The 18796-nt window shown below is 32.1% G+C and overlaps 1 protein-coding gene across 10 annotated transcripts in view; it reads left to right on the top strand.

Annotated features, from left to right (window-relative positions):
- The window catches only part of EPHA5 (EPH receptor A5), a gene marked incomplete at both ends in the record, with an annotated part of 326480 nt that overhangs the window by 40754 nt on the left and 266930 nt on the right, over positions 1-18796 (top strand). The gene's annotated exons all lie outside the window — the stretch shown is intronic.

Below are 18796 nucleotides of genomic sequence, written 5' to 3'. Positions count from 1 at the left end.
TATTCCACTCCACATTATATACATCCAGACAGGACAGCTGCCAAAGCTGTTGGAGAAGTTTCATTTTAAACAGAGTTTTGTATAGTTGGACATGCATGAACTTTTAGTTGATTATAACATGCAAATATGTAATAAGCTGAAGAATCACGGGCTGTGCTGTGATTACAAATTATTTAAATAATGGAGGATTATTCACTTTGTGTCACAAATAGTTCCAGTCTTCACAGTTAAAGGCATAACGATGAGTATAATCCTGAGAGATAAAGTCATTTCATTAAACAAGCTTCTCTGGTTTACTGTTTGCTTTATTTTGATGCCAGATTGAATAATGGGATTTTTAAAGGTAATTTAACAGTGAAAGTATATTGCATTTATATCATCTTATAATTTTGCAATACTTCTACATTTGTAAAATATATAGATTGAGGTTATCATGATAAAAGTAGCATATAATTTCAATGCTAATGTCAGGAAAATTAAAATGGTTCCGAAAAGTAATATTAGCATGTCATTAATCTGGAAGGTGGAAGGTAGCTATAATGTCATCAGATGTTGATAGTGTTTCCTAGCTAGCCAATCACCAGTAATTTTCATGGTAGCTTTATTCATTAGTGCACTGAAATTTATTCCTGACATGTACTTATAATATATGTTGTGTTGTTCTTTGAAAGTAGAAATGAGCATGAAGTTACAATATCATATACGCAGTCAGTAAAAGATTGAAATTAAGATTCTCTTATGTACCATCTTTGCAATGTTTGTGTCTTCCTCAAATTCATATGTTGAAATCATGATGCAATGGTATTAGGAGGTGGGACCTTCAAGAGGTAAAATCAAGAGAGTATAACCCTTAAGATGGGTTGAGTACCCTTATAGGAGGCAGGGGAAGTTTGCTTCCTCTCTTTTTCTCTCTCAGCCACATGAGGATATAGCAAGAAAGTGTCCATCTACAAGCCAGGAAGCAGAATCTCATCAGACAGTAGGTCTGCTGGTGCCTTGATCTTGTATTTCCCAGCCTCCAGAACTGTGAGACATAAATATTTGTTGTTTAAACCACCTAGTCTGTAGTATTTGTTAAAGCAGACTGAACTAAGACAGGTGCCAATTTCTATTTTTCTAAAGGAGTAATAAGGTATAATGTGGTCAGCCACAGAAAAGGCAATGAAAATATGGGAGATCTCTCTCTCCTGCTCATCCCATAAAAAGAATATGTATTTAGTAAACAAGGCAGACTTTTAGGATGCAGATAATGTAAGGAGGGCTAAGACTCCTAAACTGAGGCTTCATATTTCCCAAATTGATGTTTTACTTTAGTAGAGTAGTAGATTTAATAGATTGTCTGAAACAGGAAATTCACGTGTTAAGCCAGAGGGGTTCTATACTCAAGTAAGTTTCAAAAATATTAAATGAAGTAGAATTAGCATATTTCTCTACTTATTGCATTATACTAAGCCTTTGTAGATTAATGACCATGCAGGTCTCCCAAATAATTTGATCAAGAAATATTTTACCCACTATATGTATGAACATCTTCATGAAGAATGTTCAGTGGAACATAGTTTAGGAAACATTTTTTTCAAAGAACTTGTTTTCTTTTTAAAACATCTGGATGCAGTGATAACAGAGAAATAAGAATAAAGAAATATATGTTTTCCCTTTGTCATAATGACATATGGAACAGTGCCTAAGAATCACTTTCTTACACATGCCTGGAAATTTTGTCTAAGGCACCATAATAGCAACTAGCTAGTCTGTCACTGGAAATTACCACCATATTAGTTTCTAATATGTGGCTTATTATAGGATTATTAGGCTTATTATACATTCTTATTGCAGAGACTAGGTAACTTAGATATGCAAGCTATGGTTGGAGAGGATTTCAGATCTACTTTTTCCAAGGGTCAATGAGAGAAATTCCCTTTTCATTTATATAAATGAGAAACAAAATAATTTATTTAGCTCATAAATAAATAATTTATTAGCTCTAGTTACACATCTATATAATATCATCTGTTGCTACATGGTCGGATAGAGAATGAAGCCATGTAAAATCCCACAGAAAGTTATATTGAATGAATGTCTTCTAAAAAAATAGTGTAACTTTTCCTTTAATCTGAGCATCACACATGCACAAGTGGATTTTCTAAATAACATTTTGATTTGAGATTATATGAGTTTGCATATAACTTTGAAATCATGCTTTTGAACTTAATTTCTTGAATAGTTTATTTGTTCATCATTTCCTCCAACAAATATTTATCCATCAAACTATGTGCTTAGAATTATACTAGACACTCAGGATACAAAGATGCAAGTTATTCATTGACTTTTTTAAAAAACAAGTGGTAGGGCTGGAGATTATATCATTATACAATTAAATACATAAAGAAGTTCAAGTCTTGTAATAGTTTTTAACAATGAAATTTGAACTCCAAATACAGATGTGTAACATTAAATATTCTATCAAAATAATGAAGTAGCTAATAGCAATGCTGTCTGTGGACTCTGGTGATCAATTTGTATATTCAATGATACGTTAGGCTTCTACTGCGATACTTATAAAACCTCAGAAGTTCAAAAATATTTTTCATTATTGCAATAAATTCATGTTTTATTTCTCCATTGCCAGTGACAAATTTGTGTCAAGCCATGTTTTACATAATGCCTCTTTTCAAAATGTAAATTGTCACTCAAAGTGTAACATATTTATGTGATATTCAGTTAACATTTATTGAAATACTTTCTTTAAATAAATATTAAAACAACTGCTAACAAACCCACATACTGGATTCTGGATGTTGTCTGTGTAATTGGTGATGCCAAAATCAGATCTACTTATTTTTAACTATAAATTGAATCAGCTATTATATTGTGGACAATTTCTTATCATGTAGCTACAACCACGGAGACAAGCAGATTTTTAAATTTAGCTCATTTTTGCAATGGCCTCCTTCTGTAAATTAGGTCAAGTAGATCAATTACTAAATCTTTCTGGAGATGAGAATATTGGCGTACCTCATAGGAGAACTGGGAGAGAAATACAAGCACTGTTTAAATGCTTGATATCTTAATATTTCTCAATGTCATAGCTGGTATCACTTGATGACTGGAGGAGATTAGTTTCCTCCTGTGTTACATAGTATGTGATTGCCTCTGCACATGACAAGAGGTGCATACGGAACATATGAAAATTCTTCATAGATGTGTGCTTTCTATACACATGTAAAAAGGCAAGCAATCATCTTATATATTGTGTTTGATAAATTGGCAGTTTCAGAAAAAAATAGATCACAGGCACAATAATTCTCTTTACACAGCTTTTTCTTCTATTATCTATTATTACATTTAATAGATTTCCCTCTATAACAGAGATCTGTGTCTTTCTTTTACATTCAGTAATTTATGTAGGAGATCACATAAGGGAAATCTTAATAGAGCTTAACATCATAAGGGAAAATCTTTTCTTAGTTATCTAAATCTGAAATATGTTTAGTGCTGTAGTTAATAAAAACAATCATGTGCAATAAACACTGAGCTCCAAGGTGGTCATTTCATCTATATCAACGACTTTTTTTACAGCAGTTGTTTTTATTTATTTATTTTATTTATTTATTTTTGTTTTACAGTAGGTCCTTGTTGGTTATCTATTTTAAATATAGCAGTGTGTACATGTCAATTCCAAACTCCCAATCTAACCCTCTCCCCTCTTCTTCCCTGGTGACCATAGTTAATTCTCTAAGTCTGTGAGTCTGTTTCTGTTTTGTAAAGAAATTCATTTATATCACATTTTTAGATTCTGCATATAAGCAATATCATATCATATTTGTCTTTCTCTGTCTGACTTACTTCACTTAGTATGATAATCTCCAGGTCCATCCATGTTGCTGCAAATGGCATTATTTCATTCTTTTTAAATGGCTGAGTAATATTCCATTGTATATATATACCACATCTTCTTTATCCATTCATCTGTTGATGGACATTTAGGTTGCTTCCATGTTTTGCTGTTGTAAACAGTGCTGCAATGAACATTGGGTGCATCCTTTTGAACCATGTCTTTTTTTTTTTTTTTACAGCAGTTGCTTTTAAATGTCTGTCTATTAAATTTGTTCCTGTTTCGCAGATGAAATTATTTTCAATAATCTGTGTCCTTAAAAACATCTGCTTTCAAATTTATTAGAATATTATGAGACAGATAACAATGGGGTTTATTTTGTTATGATTTTAAAGGGAAATGCACTGTTTAGTAGCAATAAATGAAAGTTCTTGCCCCCATCTACAATCAGTTGCCCCATCTACTACTCCAATGGGTAGTAACCATACTCTGCAGTGAATTTGTGAATCACTAATCTGAAAGGTATTGAATAATGATACGTAAACCTAAAAGCATTCCATTTTCAGTTTTGGAATGTCACCAAAATTATTTTTGTATTTGAAATAATTCAATAAAATTTTTATCTTATAATTATTTTATCTCTTTCTATTTAACTTTTCCTGAAGTATAACAATTATTTCCACTTTACTTTTACCTGTATTTTCGTAAATCTCTATAGGTTATTTGGCTAAATTCTGTTTTCCTAGTTTCTGATCTGATCACAGTTGGTAATAGTGAAATGTGAGGTTAGCTGTTAGATCATAGATTTTACTTTAATTTTTTGTCCATTAGTCATTAATTACCGATGATGCAAATATATGCAATTTTAGCATTTTCTAAAGTTTTACTTTGAATTTAGCAATTTTGTCAAATAAAACCTTAAACTTTCATTGCTATTTATAATAGCTGCCATAGTGCTGTCAAAGCATATGGTTGTTAAAACACATAGTTCATTTGTTTCTAAGAGCGAGATACTCTGTATCACAATCTTTAATGTGATTTCATTAAGAATTTTTGTTATATTGTTCTATGGCACTCATAATAATAGGCATGATCCATTACGTAACAAGGCAGAAACATACCTATCAGGAAGTCATGAAGCCACTGACCTCAGTCTTTCTTTTAATTGAAGTATAGTTGATTTACAATATTGTGTTAGTTTCAGGTATACAGCAAAGTGTTATATTGTTATTTTTTTTCAGACTATATTTCATTACAGGTTATTACAAGATATTGAATATAATTCCCTGTGCTATATAGTAAATCCTTGTTGCTCACCTATTTTATGTATAGTAGTTTGTATCTGTTAATCCCATACTCCTAATTTTTCCCTCCCTCGTTCTCCCCTTTGGTAATCATAAGTTTGTTTTCTATGTTTGTGAGTCTGTTTCTGTTTTGTAAATAGATTCATTTGTATTATTTTTACATTCCACATATAAGTGATATCATATACTATTTGAATTTCTCTGTCTGACTTACTTCACTCAGAATAATATTCTCTAGGTCCATCCATGTTCTTGCACATGGTAATATTTCATTCATTTTATGGCTGAGTAGTATTCCATTGTGTATATATATATACTATGTGTATATATATTCCATTGTATGTATATATATTCCATTGTGTGTATATATACACACACACACACAACACATTTTCTTAAGCCAGTCGTCTGTTGATGGGCACTTGGGTTGTTTCCATGTCTTGACTATTGAAGATAGTGCTGCTATGAACATTGAGGTGCATGTATGTTTTCGAATTAGAGTTTTCATTTTTTTCTGGATAGATACCCAGGAGTGAGGTTGCTGGATCATTTGGTAGTTCTGTGTTTAATTTTTGGGGGGAACTGTTTTCCATGGTGGCTGCACCAATTTACATTACCAAAAACAGTGTAGGAGGGTTCCCTTTTCTCCATACCCTCTCCAGCATTTATTATTTATAGACTTTTTGATGATAGCCATTCTGACTGGTATGAGGTGATACTTCATTGTGGTTTTGATTTGCATTTCTCTAATAATAAGAGATGTAGAGCATCTTTTCATGTGCCTTTTGGCCATCTGTATGTCTTTGCAAAAATGCCTACTTAGGTTTTCTGCCCATTTTTTGATTAGATTGTTTGCTTTTTTGCTATTGAGTTGTATGAGCTGTTTGTAGATTTTGGATATTAACTTCTTCTTTGTGACATTGTTTGCAAATATTTTCTCCCATTCCAAAGGTTGTCTTTTCATTTTATTGGTGGTTTCCTTTGCTGTGCAAAAGCTTTTAAGTTTGATTAAGGTCCATTTATTTATTTTACTGACCTCAGAGTTGTTATGCCTTAGTCTCCATGGAGTGGCTATTCTGAATATACCTAGATTTTGACTTCCAAAATCCTAGAGCCTCCTGCCTCATATAGCTATTTTGGAAGACTATAAGAGAGACTTAATATTTCCTTTCTAGCACTTATCACAAACCTGACATTATATTATGTTAATTATATTATATCATATTAATTTTATGATTGTATGCCACCTATGATAGCATGTTAAATATAGGTATACTTTAAGAAACATGCAGTTGTCTTTATTGTTCACTGTTGAGTCTCCAGAGCATATGGTGATCAATGTAATTGTTGAATGAATGAATAAATAAGTGAATGTGTGGTAGGAAGAGAAACATTTCCTCATTTATAAGAGTATGGATTTAGATCCTTGGGATTGTCGCAAAAGAGCTATGATCACCAGACCTCCTCAGTTATATCTTAAATGTGCTTCTCATAGAAACAATATCATATATATTAATTATATATTACGTATGTTGATAGCTATTTGTGAGACTTATGACCTAGGAGCCCAACCTCTTTTAATAAAAGCTTTTTATTATGGGATATTATTTCCAAGATTCAGATAGGTTAGTTACAAATAATATGGGAGTGCTACCTTTTCATAAGCTAAACTGCCTAAACCCATGTTATCCAAATCAGTTGATAATAAATTGCCATAAAATGACTATATGCCCTTAAAATTAAATATTAATACACTATTTGTTTGCAGCCTTCCTGAGTTTCTACATGACACACCAGCCATTCTTCTCTTATTAATAATTGAAATTACATGAACTTGAAGTTCAAATACTGTGCACAGTTTACTTCAGAAGCCACACCAAGTCCATTCTAGGAGACATCATTCATTCCTTCCTTTTCATAGGCAAAACCCAACAGGCATTTCCTAGAATATAGACTAGTTATGCCACTCATCAACCAGTGATTGGAAAATTAAATTCAAAGCACTCTCTAAATCAAAACCCATAAACTACTCTCTATTATCACTTATGTTTCATTAAAAGAGAGAATTCTAATACTAAAAATAATAAGCATATAATCCCCAAATAAAGAATAATCCATTAAATTGAATAAATTGGGTTTTATGAAATACCTACTACATTTTTCTCATTTCTTTAAGAATTAGTGAAGACTTTGTCACAGTCCATTGGTTAACATTTGGAAATGGTATAAAATTTGTATCTTCACTTACAGACTGAAACACTTTAAAACACTCCAGGGTTTTTAAAAATCTGCCATGCTTCCTCTGATTTGAACGTAAATTCACCCCACTCCATATGTGAACATATAAACAAATTAAAGTGTAAGTGTTTTTCTAGAAAACCTTTACATTGCTAAGGTGTTTACCATTCTTTCTAACTCAAGGTATGCACCCAGACCCTAGCTGGTAGATTGAATAAAACACTGTACTAAGTATACAGTTCATCTTTGAAGAGTATACAAAATAAATACTGTTTAGAATTGATTCTAAGCAAAAAAAAAGTTATTTTTCTGTAGAATTAAGCTATCTGAACACACTACAATTACATAGGACTAATATGAGGATGTCTAGAGCAAGTTGGGCCTGACTGAATAATTTTAACCTTAAGATTCCCATCTAAGGTTTAATCGTACTCCTTAGGCTTTAGCAAAATAGAATCTAAGTGAGACTTTAATCTGAGAACTTAATGGACTATAGACTCTCCTTTGAACTCTGAGTACTGATAGTAATGTTCATGCCCAATGCACTCTTCCTTTGTTTTTCCAAATCTCTAACATGCTCAGAAACACATCCACATACAGACACACAGATACGCACAACCCAGTACTAGATACAGAAAAACACTCAGAAGATGTCCAGAACTAAATATGTCAATGTGCTAGGAGTCATAATAAAAATATCACATGCTAGAACCCTGTGAAAGGGTTTTCTGGAATTAAACCAGTATTTGAACTTTTCTTCTTATCCCTGGGGACCTGACTTTATTTCTACTTCTGGATCTTAATTTTTTTCCTGGATTATGATTTCTGAACTTTTCTCACTTTTTGGTGCCCTCTTTCATTTATTCAACAAAATAACACTTACTGTAAATCTATTTTGTCCTAGTACTTTGTACATTATAAATGGAGAAATGAAAGACAAACTCCATGCTGTTCATAGTCTAAAGGAGAAAACAGGCTGTACCTATTAATTCATAAGCATTATCATTCATTCACTTACTATGTGCCAGTGACTGTATTTGGCATTGCAGAATCAAATACGGATATCTTATCTCCACTTTCAAATGGTTTAAAGCCCGGATTTTAATACATTTGTTTGTTCCATCCTACTTCTGGCCGCAGTAGTATTTGCCTTTCCTGGGCTTAGATGTCTTCCAGGTTGGTGCATATTGTCATAGCCAGCATAAGTGAAGAAGGAGGCCATTTATGTAAACAAGTGATGTTCCCCAATGGTTTTATTTCATCTTTTCTTGTTTAACCTTATTAAACATGATGGCAGTCTTCATTATTCAAGCTGGGCTATATATTCTGATTAAGGGGAGTATCACTTTTCTAAGACCGGTGTCTGAGGTTAACAATTACTCTATTGCTTTTCCTAATGAGTTTCAATATATCATGGAAAAAATGGAGACTTGGTTCATAGTGATACCCATGTAAGTATTGAAGCATGCTACTCCTTGCTGTTTCTCCTGCCTATCTGTAAGGAGGAAAGACCATATCACGTTGTGTTTTTCTTTGTTCCAACATATGGTGAAGGCATTGAGCCCTTTATAAGTTAATACAAATCCATTATCTGATTCCTCAAGTTTCCTGGGTCATTTTCTGAGTACATTTCTTTAAATTTTTCCTTATTGCTGAAACTCTTAAATTCTTTTCTGTTTTAGCATGTCTTTAGCCAAACAAAACTGCAGCCAACACCATGGGCTGCTTTCATTTTACAGTAATAGATGTATAAGCATTCAAGAACTGAAATACTATTTTGACTTTCATTTATATTTAAAAAAAAGGGTTACATAGACCAGCAGATAGGAGATTTTGAATGATCATTCATTCTGTGTAACTGTCATAGACAAAATGTAAAAAAAAGTAGATTAAAAAACTTTAAAAAATTAAAGTGTAAATTAGGTCTCTACTAAAATGGTAGTAGTTTTCTCACAGAAAAGAAAAACTGAATGAGATTCAAGAATCATGAAGGAACATCACATTAATTTGATTTTTAGTATATTTAAAAGAACACTGTGTATTTAGATTACAATTGAGGGAAAGAAAACAATTCTTTTTAATCCAAATCAAAATTTTTTTCTGTATATTTCTAAACCTGAAACTTGGGCCTCATCTGGGCCTTATACTAAGAGAAGGTATAGTTTTGAACATTTTATTTAGCTTTCTAGAATATCTGTTAGCTATTAACTATTAGTTATGTAGCAAACAGAACAATAAATGGAAGTCAGTGACAGTTATTTCCTATAATTATGGATATATCCTTTATCATATACAGAGTCCTGTTTGCTCCTCTACAAGTAGACACAGAAATATCAAATATTATCTAAGATTATTTAGGCTAAAAAATTCTATGTTTCTGTACGATAACTAGACTTACTTGTTATCTACATTTGCTCCATTTATGCTTCCTAGTACTAGAATATATTGGTGAAAGGGATTGTGTTGATAAGCAGAGAAAAAAGCAATTAAAAACTTGTTTCAGTTTTAAGATTAAAATCCCAATGCAAAATTAATTTCACTATTCCCATTTGTGGTCACTAACCTAAGGAAAAAAAGACCTCAAGATGATTAAGGGACAATCTAGGAAGATACAGAAAAAATATAGGCAGAAGATTCAAGTAGGAAGAACAAACATAAGATTTCTCTTCCCTACTGCTGTAATTTCACTAATGCTGTAAAGGTTTTATATTTGCCTAGAACTCTTAGCATTCTCAGAAAAATGCATTTTCACAGTAATCCTCAAATTTAAAAAATCCTCAATAAAATGCAACAAAATATTTAGATTGAGTTGATAGAAAATTTCTATAAATATTAGTCAATCACTGTCTTCAACTAGCATGCCCTGTTATAAAACTCTACAGTTTAATGTAGGTCAAAATTAAATTTGCATTAAACTAATGATCAAAAACATGTAAAAATGAATGCTAAAAATTTGGAATTGCCATCTTAGAACTATCACTAAACATTGAAAATGTTCATATTAAGTTTTTGGTAAAAATGTGTACTTTTACTTAAGGAGCTATTTTTGTTGAGAGCAGTTTTTTGGTCAGAAAAGACTCAACAAATTCAGAAGGAAGAAACTGCAGTGGATCCCTGGCTGTTCCTTCTTTTACTTCCACCTCAAAGAGAGAAGCCCTGGGGTTCTGAAAAATAAAGTTGTTCTGTATGGAAGTTATAGCTTCTGACTGGACAACACAGTAACTGTATACGCCCTCCATTTCTACAGTGTTGGTAATATAGCTATGGCAAGTGGATGCTGTGAACTTTAGTCTGTGATGGCAATATAATCACTTAAACTTGAATAAACTCAAAGCCCTAATGTGGCTGTTTTCCAACAAAAACTGAGATGGAAATTTGTGTTGAATAGCCACTGATTACAAGAATGTGATTAACATGAGATATGGAATTGATTACGGGTGCTGTTGTGAAGGCCTACACCAGAAATGTAATATCTTTTATTGAAAAATGAGGGCAGCATAAAGACCAGAGACCACAGACAACATTATGTTTTCTGGTATATTTTATAGGCTGGATAAATAATCCAGAGTTGCAAATGATTTACTGAAATCTTTTTTTTTTTTTTTTTTTGCCAGAATGGCAAGTGTATAATTGTATCTATTTTGCCTGAAATGTTAAGTGCACCAGAGGTTAGCACCAGAGATTAATCTACTTTATTTTCATGAAATTGAATCCCAAGTGAAATAGTTCTTTTCCTCATTTACTGAAGCTTTCATATTGCTTTGAGAAGAAGACTTCTCCACATAATTCTTAGCTATTTATAATAGGACAGTATTTATATTAAAGATAGTAGTAATGTCACTCTAAAATTTTAAAGTGTTATTGAGAATATGTATATTTAAATAACACTCGGAGGACCATTTCTAGCATCTTGTAATACTGTCATGAAAGAATTCTTCATTGTGAGTGTATGTGTGTGTGTGTGTGTGTGTGTGTGTGTGCGCAACATAGAAACATGACTCATTAGATCTTAAAATCTCTGTGGTAAATCTGTACTTTTACTTATTTAAGTATGTAATTGAGATCACAGTCATCTCTTTAGAAAGATATAAACTCACAGACTATGTGAACTTTTGTAATTGTACACAAAAGATTATCTGTATTACCACAGTTTTACAAGTTATCAAATGTTGGACTGCCTACCTCTTGGTATAACAGGATAGAAAATATACAGTGCTAAGCTACTATCACATAAAAATGGAGGTGTCTCAATGTATTGTATAAAATGGAACTAAACTAGATCAGTGGTTTATAAATCTATTTTTAGCTGCTCCTTTTAAAATTTTAGTTCATGGCACAAAATTACTGACAAACTCGATAACTTGTCATATTTAATGGGACTGCTTTTTGATTAAACACTGATGAGATCATTTAAGATTTTAATTCAGTTTATTAATTTGTTAATTTCAGACATACCTATTCACTTAGCTCGTTCTGCCTTTTAAAATTATTATTGACAAGTTGATGTTTGAATTTGTTTTCCTAGGTAAACTTTTCAGGAAAAAGCCAAATAAAAGCTTGAAGTATTCATGATATATTTTAACATTTTATGTAATATGAAACTGTTTACTATATACCATCTTAAAAGTGGAATAACAACAAATGTATAAGCAGTTATTATACGTACATTTTCTTTTTTGTTTTTAAATTATGTTCATTATAATATTTTTCTAAGAAATACCTTTTTGTTTAAATCATAAACTTCTCTGTCAACATTTTACTGATGTACTTTTGATTTTTCCAGTCTCTATGTCATTTCTTGTGCGCTTGGATATTTTTTAAAGAATAAATGAAGAAAGAATCCATATTTTTTCTTTCTTTCCTTTTTGAAAAAAAAATTACTGACTGCAACATTAAAGAAAAAAATATGAATTGTTTTTCCAGGTGAAAAAAATCTCCTCTTTACCATTCATATTTAGTGTTGTAAGCAGATGCTCAATTGTCTACAAATTTCCCTGTGAAAGTACTCATATAAACTTGAAAGTTTTCATCTCTATATTTCTCAAGTGCTTTCGTTTCACAAATTGAATTTGAGCCCATAAATACTTGTACTATTCTATGGGCAATAAAGTAATTGACTTCAGCTTTATTTCATACATAGAAAATTAATTGACTTATTTCTAGCAATATTGCTACATCATACTCATGAATTTTAAAGATGCTTTAAACAGCTCAAACACCTATTTGATGCAATCCTTTTTTCCACTAACATACTATTGAGGAAATGTAACAAGATAGTTAATTCAAATGATTTTTGCTGAAAGTTGATACATTTTGTCATATTTATTTTACTAAAAAACATAGCTATTAAAGAGATTGAATTTCTGAAACAGAAACTACTACTACATATTTCTTTCTTTTTAAACCATTTTGCCTTGTGGTTGTGCATAAAAAACTGAGCTACTTCTCTTGGTCAATGGACTTGTGTGGTCTTGATCAAAAAGTCAGTAAACTGACCAAGGAAGGATGGGTGCTAGAATTCTACAAGAAAGGTCCACAATTTTATCTTTTGAAACATAAATACCTAGTTCATTAGGTAATGAAACATTTTCTCTTTTGTTGGTTAAAATGACCTCATGTGCCAGTATATTTTATACATTAAAATTTTAACCCTTCAAAAGGAGCAAATGTTAATTGATAACAGGGACTTCCAATCTTAGACATTAATTTGGCACTAATTAGTGTATCAATCTCTCTGGATCTCAGTTTACTCCTCTGCAAAATGATGTGGCTGTGTTCTGTATGATTATGTCACACATATAGTGTGTAATGAGAAAATTAATCTTCTCAAATGTATGTTGACTAGCTGTAGCTTGGACCTATTCTTCCTGTATTGTATTATAGTCTTGAGGTTTTCACACATTCTATGATTACCTTTGAATTACAGTAAAATTTCTTTCAAAGCATTATGATCCAAGGTAAAGTTTGGTCTTCTACTTGACTCTCACTGTTTAAGCATTTGGGCAGCCACTGGGCAAGCAGGTGGACTAGGTACTCATATTTGTGTTCAACATGCACTGGTCTTAATAATACAGTATTTCTTTCTAATGAGGAATGGCCTCTAGTGGACAGTAACACATCAAAGGTAGTAAGAACAAACAAAAAAGTCTGCCCCAACAATAATAGGATTCCTCATTTTTTCTGCCATTAATCATGTTCCTAAGTCACTTATTCTTTAAGGACTTTTCTGGTTCATTTTCTCTCAGAGGAATTGTCCTGGATTGAATGTATTAGGTAATGGCAAACTTCTGCATGCACACACAGACAAATGAGCTCAACTGTACGTGCAACAGGGAGGAAAAACATAATGATTTTATGTAAACATAGCAAGTCTTATAAAGTATTATGGGGAAGAATATTCATAATAGTTTATCATGCACATGGGAAAAATGAGAAAATAAGCAATTCATTTGGTTCTTATTTGAGTATATTTTACCTAATTTTAATCAAAATTAAAATTAGGTAGCAAAATTGAAAAAAAATGAAATAATGAAACTAAAAATCTGATATTAAAAATATAAATTACTATAAAAAACTGGACATTAATAGAAAGAAAAACAAAAGATCTTTGGTGTGTTAGAAGTTTCTGATTTTTTATATTGTATTTCATTTGATTCTTGCAAGAGCAGGAAGCTTCCAGAAATTCTAGACTTTAGGTAAACATATGATGCGGTAGCAATTGGAATGTTTTGCTCACTAGTTAAAATGGGTAAAATGCCCGACTTCCGAATTTGAGCACATAGTCAAACTCTTTCCCAGGCAATTTCTAAGATCATGGAGAAGTACTACTGTTTTAAGAACAACAGTAATTAGTAATTTGAGGTCAGGATATCTTCAGTGAAGTTAGCAAACACACTACACACACACAAAGAAAATAAAAAATAAATGATATCTAACAATATTTCGAATAAAATGAGAAGCCTAGAATTAGTTTCTTTTGGAGCATTTCAAAATGCATTATACAAAATATTGTGATATTAAAGGATAATGGACAGTTATCCCTATATTCAAAGAAACATTTATGTGGTAAACAAGGTTTGTTACAAAGTTATGCTTTGGACACTTCAGAGTAAAGCTGGGAGCAGTTGATTCCTAGCTATATTTTAACATCGCTCTGCCAAAGAAAATCATTAAGATGGTCCTAATTTTGTTTGACTGAAATAGGGGAGAAGGTATAGTGCCACTAACTGACATGCTACATCCTGGGCTTTTAATTTGTATCGAATGTTGAAGAAGGCTAGTGAGTGAAAAATAAAAACTGATATGTTAAAACATTTCGTGCTAAAAAATATCTAACATATCTAAACTAAGCTGTAAGTTATAACTGGGAAAATGTAATGCTAAAGAAAAAGAGTCCTATAGGTTAATATGAAAACTAAACTAAAAATAATTGTATGATTGGGATAAGCAAATGTCTTAAAATAAATTTTCTAGAGGTTTTTACTGAAGACTAATTTTCAAAAATATGAACTTATAAACTTTCCTTTATTTGAATATATAAAGTTCAGACAATTTACAAAATTTATTTTTCTTCAAACAAAAACAAAAGGCAAATCATATAGTCATTTATTTACCATGTTTGAATTATTTCAGATTTCATATTAACATATATCTCTGGACTTAGGAGGGATATGTATGTGTTTGATATTAATTCATTCATTATAAAATATTTACTGAGTGCCCTACTCTGTGTCCTGTGGTGTCAGACTCTGAGGTATAGAAGAGAAAAAGAAAATTGTCTTTTCCTTCATATCCATGTTTAGAATATTATATATAGGGAAAGAGAGAGAGAGAGAGAGAGAGAGAGAGAGAGAGAGAGAGAGAAAGAGAAAGAAAGAAAGAAAGAAAGAAAGAAAGGAAGGAAGGAAGGAATAAAAGAAAGAGAAAGAGAAAGAAAGAGAGAAAGAAAGAAAAGAAAGAAAGAAAGAAAAAGAAAGAAAGAAAGAAAGAATTATTATTCATGGTTACATCATGTCTGAAAAAAAATGTGAATTTAGTAACAACAGAGTGGAGTAGCAATCAATGCAGTGAATCAAGGAATCCCACACGCAAACCCAGACTTCAAGGACAGAAACATGCTAATAAGAAGGCAGAGGTACAGACAGGCAGAAGGGATACTCAGATGGTACCAGGGTGGTATTTTGTGAGCTTGGGAAAATCTGGTCTTCGGTTTTCTCATTTCTAAAATGAACAATAAGACCAGGTCTTTCAAGGCCACTTCTGATGTTTTATACTCAATATTAGACGACTGGGATAGAGGGTTTCAGTTCTCACTCGAAATTATGGTAATCAGTATGCCAGCGGTTAAGTCTTGGTTTATACATCTAGATACTGTAAGAGCTGGGACTAATTCTAGAGCTCCAGGCTGATAATCTTTCCTCTGTACAAGACCAGTCAAGTATTTATATGCAGGCGTCTACTACAAAATTTCTGACCACTGTACTTTAGCCTTAATAAATTAATCTCTGTATAGATGCATAATAATGAAAACAGAACTAGATAATAGGCACCCCCATAACTTGAAAGGTCAAAATCGACCCCATTTGCTTAATGATTCTTTATGTGTATTTGGGGACACAATGTAAGGGGAGATTTTACTTTAGGCTGTGTCTCCTGAATCAGTGTTTTAAGTTGTGAAAGTAAAAGAAGTGATATATAAGCTAGGGGATTGGAAATGAAATCAATGCTAACAAGATAAGAGGCAATAGGAGCTTGGGGCAAGAAACCAAACAGGGCAATGAGAGGCAGGCAGGGAGAAAATAGTTCTTAATGGCTTTGGGTAGGGTAAGTGGGTAACTCCATGATACACATATGGATATGAAAATAAGTCTTTTTTCTTTTGCACTTCTCTGATCAATGTGGCTGACTTGTGATGCCTGGCCAAGCATGGGATTAGAATGCAACTGACTTGGAGTTCTCAGTGGCCAGTGGGAAAAGGAGCAAGCCCAAGCATTTGAGAGAGAAATCAAGCCAGCCCAAGCTGAGTGTGTAACCAGTTCTTTAATATTAAGGCAAAGAAACAGGAATGAGGAGGAAGCAAACACAAAGAAAAAGCCTGGGCTCAGAGGGTGGGTCTTGAGGAGTAGCCAGACCTGAAGAACAGAGCTACACCAACTATATTATGTTCAGTGACCATGCCTCCAAAAGGCCTAGGCACCTCGTTTGTATTAGTCAGCAAATATTTTATTAAACCATGGGATCATAGGAATTCCAACAAAATTAAACTGAAAATATTGTGTTTTCTGTCTGTGCCCTTCATTAAATTAGGGTAATCTCCTTGACATGACATTTGCGAAAGCATCTAGGAATATACCTGCTGTGATCTTAAGTTCTTGATGAGTATTACTTTCTGTTCATCTCCTTGTTTCTTCTTCCTAAATAAGATATTTGCTGAGAACAGCAGGATGTCTCCTTTGTATTAAAAGGGAAGAAAACTTTGAAGAATTCAACGTTTTATTTCAGCTGGTCAATCTAAAATAAATGAAATATTTTTGCTTGTTTCTTAGTGTATTTGTCTAAATAGGAGCAGATATTTATTGGAAATGTGTATATATTACCTTTCTGATTCTTTGAGTGGCTTATAGCCATAATTATTTAAATTAAAGTCCTCCTATTCATGCATTAGAAATAGTAAATGTGAGCCTTCATTTATATTTTGGACACTTGAAAAGAAAAATAAATAAAATCCGACCATGATAAATCCTAACATCAAAGAAAATTACAGTTTTTCCTCTTCTTAATTGAGAATATTCAGAGAAGTAATATGCCTATACACATACTTTGAAATTATCACCCAAAGCAGTAACTATTAAGCTGTCTTGTCAAGTGCTGCTTGGCTTGCATTTTTAATAATATCTGTGGTACCTTGGACTTTGTACAAAGACTGTGAATTGCTTGCCTTATAATCTTGGAAGATGCTGCTATTCCAATTCCTTTTACTTGTCCAATTCCTTTGACTTGCTAGCCGGATCCTATTGGAATATGTGATGCAGAAATGAGTCTTCCATAAATGATTTAAGGCCAAGGATTTGAAATATGTTTCTATTTTGCATTGGAGGACTATTAAAAAATAAGAGAATCTAAAACAGAGATAACGTAGCATTTTGGTTTTCCTTTTTCAGAGAAGAGTTTTTTGATGCTCTTTTCCAATTTACTAATGCAAAGAAAATACATTTAATTAATCTTCTTACAGTAAGTTGATCATTTTTGTTGTTTTCGTTTGGTTAGCTGAGGTGCTTGTTTCCATGAAATATTAATCATGACATTCATTAAGCATTTATAATAAACGTATTGATACCTGGATGGCTTCAGGAAGAAACTGTAAGTAGTTTAATGAGAGAGAAAGCTGGTTTAGAAAATCAGAGGCTAAGTACAATTTAGATAAATTTTGAGAGAGGACAAAAGTGAGATTAAATGAATGAACTAAGGTTTCATGTAACACCCTAATGTGAAAGTTGTTAGGTAAGATACAACCTTGATGTCTCTGTGATTTTAAGGAGCTCAGCAGTTTTCCCTCATTAACACCTTTTACTTCTGTCTGTCTGATGGCAGCTAAAACTCTGAGAGGGGCCGTCTGAGGTATATGATTTATGTGCATCCCTTGTGATGCCACATTTTCATATCTTTGTCATTTCAACAGAATCAAAAAATAATGCTCCATTTAATTTCATGTCTAACTAAATGAGGTTCTGTGAAGTTAATACTTAATGTCTGAAATCACATTCTGGATTTATTGAAAGCCAGTGTGTATGGTTACATTGCTCTGTGTGTTTCAGGACAATTTTTAAAGATTTAAAACTATATGTAGTTTTATTCACACAGATTGTAGACAGGTTTTTAAAATTTCTTATTATAATAACTTTTATGAAGAAGAAAAATCTGGTTTTACACTGTTTAGAAAGTGGTGTGGTGCATTGCCATTCTCAAAACCGTAGTATTTTACTAGGAAAGAGATAGGTTTAGATCTCTTCTTTGGCTGAATAGTATTTTGGAAGCTATATAAATCATACTTAATTTTTCTACATCCTGTGTATATTCAGAACTTCTAAGGTCATTGTGCATAAAATAATGCATTGGTAAGAAAGAATAATGCATTCCCAGGATATGTATAACAAAAAAATCTCAGTATTTGAAATGACAAGGCTCTCAGTATTACTAATCTAAAATTTTTATCTCTATTTTCTGTCTGTCTCTAGGTTTATATTTGTGAATAAATGTATGAATAAACACTTAGTTATCCAACTGTAAAAGATTCCTAACCAGATTGGTTCAATGAAATAAACATTTATTATTAATTTTAAACTAATGAATTTTCTTTCAAGTTTTATTACATTGTTGTGTTATTTGTAACCTGCCAGGGTTAAATAAATGTGGATTCACG

Source organism: Leucopleurus acutus (assembly GCF_964270905.1).
Source record: "Leucopleurus acutus genome assembly, chromosome: 4".
NCBI lineage: Eukaryota > Metazoa > Chordata > Mammalia > Artiodactyla > Delphinidae > Leucopleurus > Leucopleurus acutus.
This window is presented reverse-complemented; position numbering and strand designations above follow the sequence as displayed.